This window comes from Saccoglossus kowalevskii, chromosome 11, assembly GCF_978046115.1.
Source record: "Saccoglossus kowalevskii chromosome 11, keSacKowa6.1, whole genome shotgun sequence".
In the NCBI taxonomy this organism is placed as follows: domain Eukaryota; kingdom Metazoa; phylum Hemichordata; class Enteropneusta; family Harrimaniidae; genus Saccoglossus; species Saccoglossus kowalevskii.
In genome coordinates, this window is record NC_140651.1 from 11,678,984 (window position 1) to 11,685,879 (window position 6,896).

Genomic DNA, 6,896 nt, shown 5'->3' on the forward strand with positions numbered 1-6,896 from the left:
GTTGGTATGAAGTATTAGTGCTATATGACTACATCCACCCACACTTGCTTAAACTGAGACTATCTCCATGCAGGAAGTCAGTAGAAGACAAAAGATTTTTTTCGTTAGTGTGGAGAAACGTTGGTCAGCGTGGGGGGAAACAGAGGTGTTAATCCGAAAATTCAGTGTCTGTTCTTGTTTGTGATTGGTTCAGGCAACGTTTCGAGGATCGCGTCGTAGCTCCTTCGTTGGTAGTGGGAGCGTGTAAATGGCGAGAGCCGGGTTACCACGAAAGTTGGGTTACCGCTATCGCCATTTATACACTACCATATTTTATTTATTAAAAAAAATAAAACAAGAGACTGTATGCCAGTCTAACGCCCACTTCATACTAGCCTGTATCGGTTAATTGCTGAACAGCCTGAGCCCTTTGTCAATTTGAGTAGAGCTCTTTGAAAACAATGAAGGATCAGACAAAAGCATGGAACAACGGACATCATATGGTATAACCAGGCAAACATGAATTACTAGTAATTTGGGTGAAGAGGTTAATTAATTAGATCGGACATCAATTTTCGACTTTCGCATACTTACGTTTTTTCTGACACATAAAATAAAATTGCGTATATAGCGATTTGCAGACTGTAATCAAAATCGATCCACTGAATACAAGTTATAATAGTTACAATGAAATGGTTTGAACTAAGTGTGAACAATTGAACAGTGACTTTTCTATGCGTGTTTGAAATGACACAGCTAGACACGCTACATCGACTGAAAGTTAAACACAACTTACACAAATACTGCAGGGTCAATCCGGCCACGTTGATTTTCAGAACTTCTAAAAGAGTTGATATCATTCTCTTGTGGTGACTTGGTGTCGGTTTTTAAAATAGTACGTTTTTTTCTGTCTGTTTTGATGTAGCCATGACTTTCTTGCGCAAACGATTTACTGTTGTAACTAAAGATCGCATAATGTTGGTGATCCGAGATGCTTGAAGACTGTGGGCGAGATCTATCAAAACTTCCGAATAAACTTTGACTTGGTGAAGATGAGATGGGGATTGAGATCAGCCTGAACGCTGAACGTCAGACAATCGACAACTACGATGGAAATGGGACATCTTGTTCCTGGATTAATGCAACAATTACGTAACTGATTTCAAAAGGGCTCACCACTTCAGTCACGTTAGCGTATAGCATTTTGTTAGTAGGGGTGTGCGATTGCGAAATTCGACATTTCACAGTTTCATCATGTTCGATTATTATTTTATTTCCACCAGTAATATAGATATTTGTTATTTTACATATTCTGTACGTACTAAAAACGTAGTGTTTAATTTGTTAGTGACGATGGTTCCAACTCAGCCCATAATGATAACGTCCAACCAGTGTATTGCGCTCTCATTATTTTCGACAGTGTTCTACGGACGCATGTTAGCACAAAGAGTTGTGGGACACTCTACCACAAAGATGAAACGAATATATATACCCGAACGAGAGACTGCACCATTGGAGTATCTCTAACCTACACCATAGACTATGGAAAACTGAAAATTTCTAGTAAAATGTATTTAGGAATTCAAATGATAGTAAGAGACAAACATCTATTTAAATTTATAAATGAAACCTGATAACAAAATACAAGTTTACAGACAGATTCGGAAAAGGATCGTCGTAACCCAAGTATAAATAGGCTTCTAAACAATATGAATTATTTCTTTGCAATTCTCGCTGCAGTAAACAGTAGATGTATGTGGCTATGAATATCACTGTAGTTATTCAATGTTGTATTTATGACAATAATTAAAGTTAAAATTAAGATTTTGTTGAATAAAGGTACAAAAAAACATGAACCGGTAAACCGTTGCGCTGCTAAGCATGAATAATTAACTGATGTCAATCGATGTCACGTGATGTGAATGCACTAAAACATGAATCGTCAGTCTAGTTTTCACAAACATTTACACAGTTCCTAATATGTTGCCGAGTACCACATAGCAGGTTCAACCATAGACTGTCTATGGTTCAACGAAGACAATGAGAATTGTGTTCGCAAATCTGAAACGTCACTACAAAGAGTACTAGCCAGAAATATCTATAATTGTTTGAAATGAAAATGCGATGTTTAGCGTTGTTCACTGTATTTGTTCCGAGTGTATGTGGTGATATCACAGTCACTCTACTAGTAGAGTGACTGTGGTGATATAGATCGTATTCTGAAAATAACGCAGCGTACGATGGTAAATGGAATAGAAAAGAAACTCCGTAATCAAACGATCCCTAGAAATGGCGATGACGGCAAATTCGACCAATTTTGTTACATGTGTCTCAGTGAGAATTCATTTCACTTTCTTGGTATGGATTTTGTGGCTATTCTTACCAAAATGCCGATCGGCCAACATTCACTTGTATGAGAGCACAAGCCGGCCCCGAGAAACACGCACACGACCAGAATGGAAAGTATTTTAACACTCGCCAAAATATTCACACCTGTATTGTTCGCATTCATTCAGGCTTGCGAATGATATTGCAATAAATCAACGTATACTCTATTGTGCAATTTCCTGTCTTGTGTTCGAATTCACCAGTGTCTAGTGAGACAAATGAAGACGTCACGTTAATATCAAAGCGATGGTACACTTCAGTCAGGAAATGTTTTTTTTTTTATTTAGAAATTAGTAACAACCGTTTCTAAATTGTACCTGTACATAGCCATTTCTCAATTACATCACGGTTACTAGAAGAACGGTTAGGAAACTCTATTGTTAGATATGCTAATTACCATTGACTTCAATTTGGTGCGCGTCCAACCACTCTTACGTCATCGCTTGCGTTTTATGCACGGCGTCCATATTGCTGACTTGCTATTGCATTTCCTGTGTGTCAACTAAATTGAAGAAATAAAACTCACTAAGCCGAAAAACCGTCGTCAAAACATCACCGACTCCTGTGCGACTGTTGTGTGATATTCAAGGTGAGCTTTTATTTTGTTGTTTTCGAAAAAAAAATGAAAATACGGATAGTTTGTCTTGTTGACAGATTTGCCGTCTGCGAATCGTAATTGACCTTGGCATTTTGTACCCCTGAAACTCTGTCTGTAAATGTTCAAAAATGTTTGTATTCGTTACTACGTTAATGTTTGGGTATTTCAATACCGGTTTACGATCATCATAACTAGTTTCAATCGCAATTTTAGACAATAACGCTTTTTTTGTTAAGGTTAGCGACGTCAGCTATTTTGACTGCCTTTGTCGTAACAGTTCGGGAAAATTGCTGAAAAATCAGATTAAATTATATTTTAGTACAACACATTATTAAATTAATATTTATAGTTCACATTGTTATCATTTCTGTTGGTTAAATACTAGGTTAATGTAGAAAATTGTCATCGTTTCAGTAGGGCAATCGTAACTCTGTGTCTGTTGATGTCCAACATGGCGACAAAGAATTGTACCCAAATATTTATCTGTGAACGGTTCATAAGTTTATTTTGTGCATTGAATTATAATCTATTAGTCTTTTATTAAAGGGATGTGCTAGTTTAAGCAATGTTAGTTTCATTTTAACGAAGTTTGCAGACATTTTACTCCCGATAGCGATGTCGGCCATCTTGTTTTTTCATGACTGCTTCCAGTGGCAGTGTAATTGACACCTGTAGGAAGTTGTATGGTTTCATGGTGCAGGTTTAATCTGAATATGTATTTTTGTATTTCAGTGTTATTATTCATACAAAATGCCATACAAGTCGGGAAAGCTAGATAGAACAAAAAACCATTACAGAAAATTGTTACAGAAAAAAAAGCTGGAGAAAAGCAGAAGCAGAAGAAGGGAGATCAAGAGATTTGTGATGACAAACAGGTGAATATTATACTTATTTCCGTCCATAGTTTTCTTATTTTTTTCCCTCAAATTATTTCATTTTAATTAACAATTGCAGTTATTTTTATTGCCTGTTTGTTAGAATTGGGAAAAATATTTAATAATTAATTTAACCTTTTTCTCACAACAGGATCATAGTAAAGATTGCGGAAAACATGTACAAAGAATTTGCCCACAGGTGACAACTGATTCGACTCAACATATCTGTAGTTTGACGGAAATGGACACCAATATCACCTCATTTGATTGTGATGTCATCAAGCACAAAATTACTGAACTGGTTAACAATGAAGTTGGGTGGTGTTGTACATATATAGAAAAGGGAGATGGCATAACTATACATAAAGTAATATCTGGTCTGGACAAGCAACCTGTGATTTCAAGAGGTTTGTTAATTTATGAAAATTTAACTTGGGCCATCGTAATACATGGAAAGATGGTGTCTAGGGAATTGCCACAACTTATTGGTTACCCATCACGCATAAAAGATCTTCAGACTGTATTTGACTTGTTTTCCTGTCTGCGTAATGTTGAAGTCTGTGCTGGAAATTATGAGGAAGAATATACATCCTTAGTTGAGTACAAAGGTGGTGTAATTGGAGCAGGTGTAGCAGCAATGTCATTCAGTCATGAGCATCATGTGTCAGCATACAAGGAACCATACTTCGGTGGGGTCAGTAAAAATGGTGTCGAATACAACAGTTCAGTAAGGAGTGCCAATTGCCAGTTTTTCACAGAAAAACAGAAGACAAGGTGTGTAAATTGCACAAAACACAGAGACAGTTTGAGAAAGCTTGTGTCAAGAAGGAGAAGTCGTGATTTAAATTCAACTGACAGGACTATGCACAATAGTAAAGTGAACTATCGATATCTGAATAGAACAGAGCTTACTGAAAGAACCCGGAACATACAATCTGCAAATGATAAATTGCGTGTTCAGTTGCGTCGGTATATACAGGAAGGAATAGAGGTGAATGGAGTTCATTTGGACAAGTCAGCTACTAAGGACTTCTGTGGACTGATGAGAGAATCTAACACGCATGTGCTGTCTCAGTTTCCAGAGGGTTCATTTAAGCGAATATTCTGGGAGGAACAATGCAAAGCAAACAACACTGACAATCCTTGTGGGATAAGATGGCACCCCACAATTATAAGATGGTGCTTAGCATTAAAGCTGCAATCTTCTTCTGGTTACGAGGCACTGCGTTCGTCTGGTTTTGTTTCTCTCCCAAGTCAGCGAACTTTACGCGACTACACTAACTACATCAAACCACAAGTAGGAGTTAACCATTGTGTTTTAGAAGAATTGGTTTCTGAATACGATGTTAAAAGTCTTCCAGAGCACAAGAGATATGTTGTGCTACTGCACGATGAAATGAAACTGAAAAGCCAACTTGTATACGACAAAACAACTGAAGAACTCATTGGTTATGTCAATCTTGGTGACATCAATCAAGAACTTGGTGAATTTGAAAAAACTTGCATTGAGCAGAATGGAGTCCATACGACCAAACCAGCATTAGCAACTCACATACTTGCACTTATGGTTCGTGGTGTTGCTACTGATATGAAATACTGCGTGTCATACTATCCATCAAATGGTTGTACATCAGATGAGTTGTTTGCCATCATATGGGAAAACATTTCCTTCCTCGAAGTGGGCTGTGGCTTGAAAGTTGTTGCATCAACAAGTGATGGTGCCTCGCCTAACCGCAGATTTTACAAGCTTCATCGAACACCTAACATGCCTGCAGACTTTATAATCCACAAAGCTCCTAATATGTTCAGCGACACAAAAAGATGTATATATTTCTTCTCAGATGTGCCTCATTTGGTGAAAACATCTAGGAACTGTTGGGCCAACTCTGAGGCCCATGCTAATACACGAAGCTTGTGGGTATGTATCTTGTCATTCCAATCGTTTAAGTCTTCTTTTTTTTACCAGCGAACAATTTTCAATCATAGCAAGCAAGCAACTGAAGTTATAGAAATAAGCCAAATGTTGCACTAGATTTTTTTTGTAAATACTGCCAATAAAATTAATAATCTAATAAAAAATTAGAGGAGGGGGGCAAGTGCTGTCTTGGTCAATTAAATAAAAAGTACAATGAAGCATCTGTCTTGTGGCTAAATGAATGGTGTTTTTGCATTTTTTTAGAATAATGGACAACCAATATTATGGAAGCACTTATCTGACCTGGTTAATAGAGATCATGAGAGACCAATTCATTTATTGAACAAATTAGGATGGGAACATATACATCTGACATCATTTTCAATCATGAGAGTAAATCTTGCTGCTCAGGTAAGTCCGCTAAAGCTGTCATTACCAAAACAGTATAATATAAAATGTAATGTACCCGCTACTTTGAAAACTATCCTTATGAAAACTTGGTGGGTGTAATCTCGCTGCTATTGTACACCTCCTTGTCATTTACCAGTAGTACCGACATATACATTCCTGTTAAATGCACCACTTGTATCTATTTCCAGGTGCTGAGCGAGACTGTAGCAAATGCTATAGAGTTGTATGGTCCACCAGATGCAGGAGGTACTGTAAAGTTTGTTAGAATGATGGATAGATTTTTCGACTGCTTAAACGTCAGAAACACAAGTGAACATCAAAGAAAGAGAAAACCCCACCTGGCTCCCTATAGACACGCTACAGATCCAAGATTAGAAGTAAGATTTTAAATAAAATCAATTTTACTATAATTGTATGTAGGAACTCCCCTCCCATAACAAACCTGCTTGATTCATTTTCTCTTTTGTTCATTTCAGTGGTTGGACAATGATTTCCTTTCGTATCTGTCAAACTGGAGAGAGTCTACACAGATGCGACCAGGTAATTTTACAAGGAAACAAAGAAATGCCATGTGCCTGAGTCACCAAACACTAGTGGGATTGACAATGTCTGGTAAGTACAGCAATTATTGTCTCCTTTGAACACATTGTTACTGCCTGTGTCAATTGGTGGGAGAAAAGATCCAGATATCTATATTTGAAGTGAAATGTAATACAGTAGAATACTTTAT

The 6,896-nt window shown here is 37.2% G+C and overlaps 1 long non-coding RNA gene across 1 annotated transcript; it reads left to right on the forward strand.

Annotated features, from left to right (window-relative positions):
- Nucleotides 1-2,785: 2,785 nt before the first annotated feature.
- Nucleotides 2,786-3,766, forward strand: LOC146736192 (uncharacterized). The gene is made up of 2 exons (XR_014930904.1): nucleotides 2,786-2,956; nucleotides 3,698-3,766. It is a non-coding gene; the product is annotated as an uncharacterized LOC146736192 (long non-coding RNA).
- The last annotated feature ends 3,130 nt before the right edge of the window (nucleotides 3,767-6,896 follow it).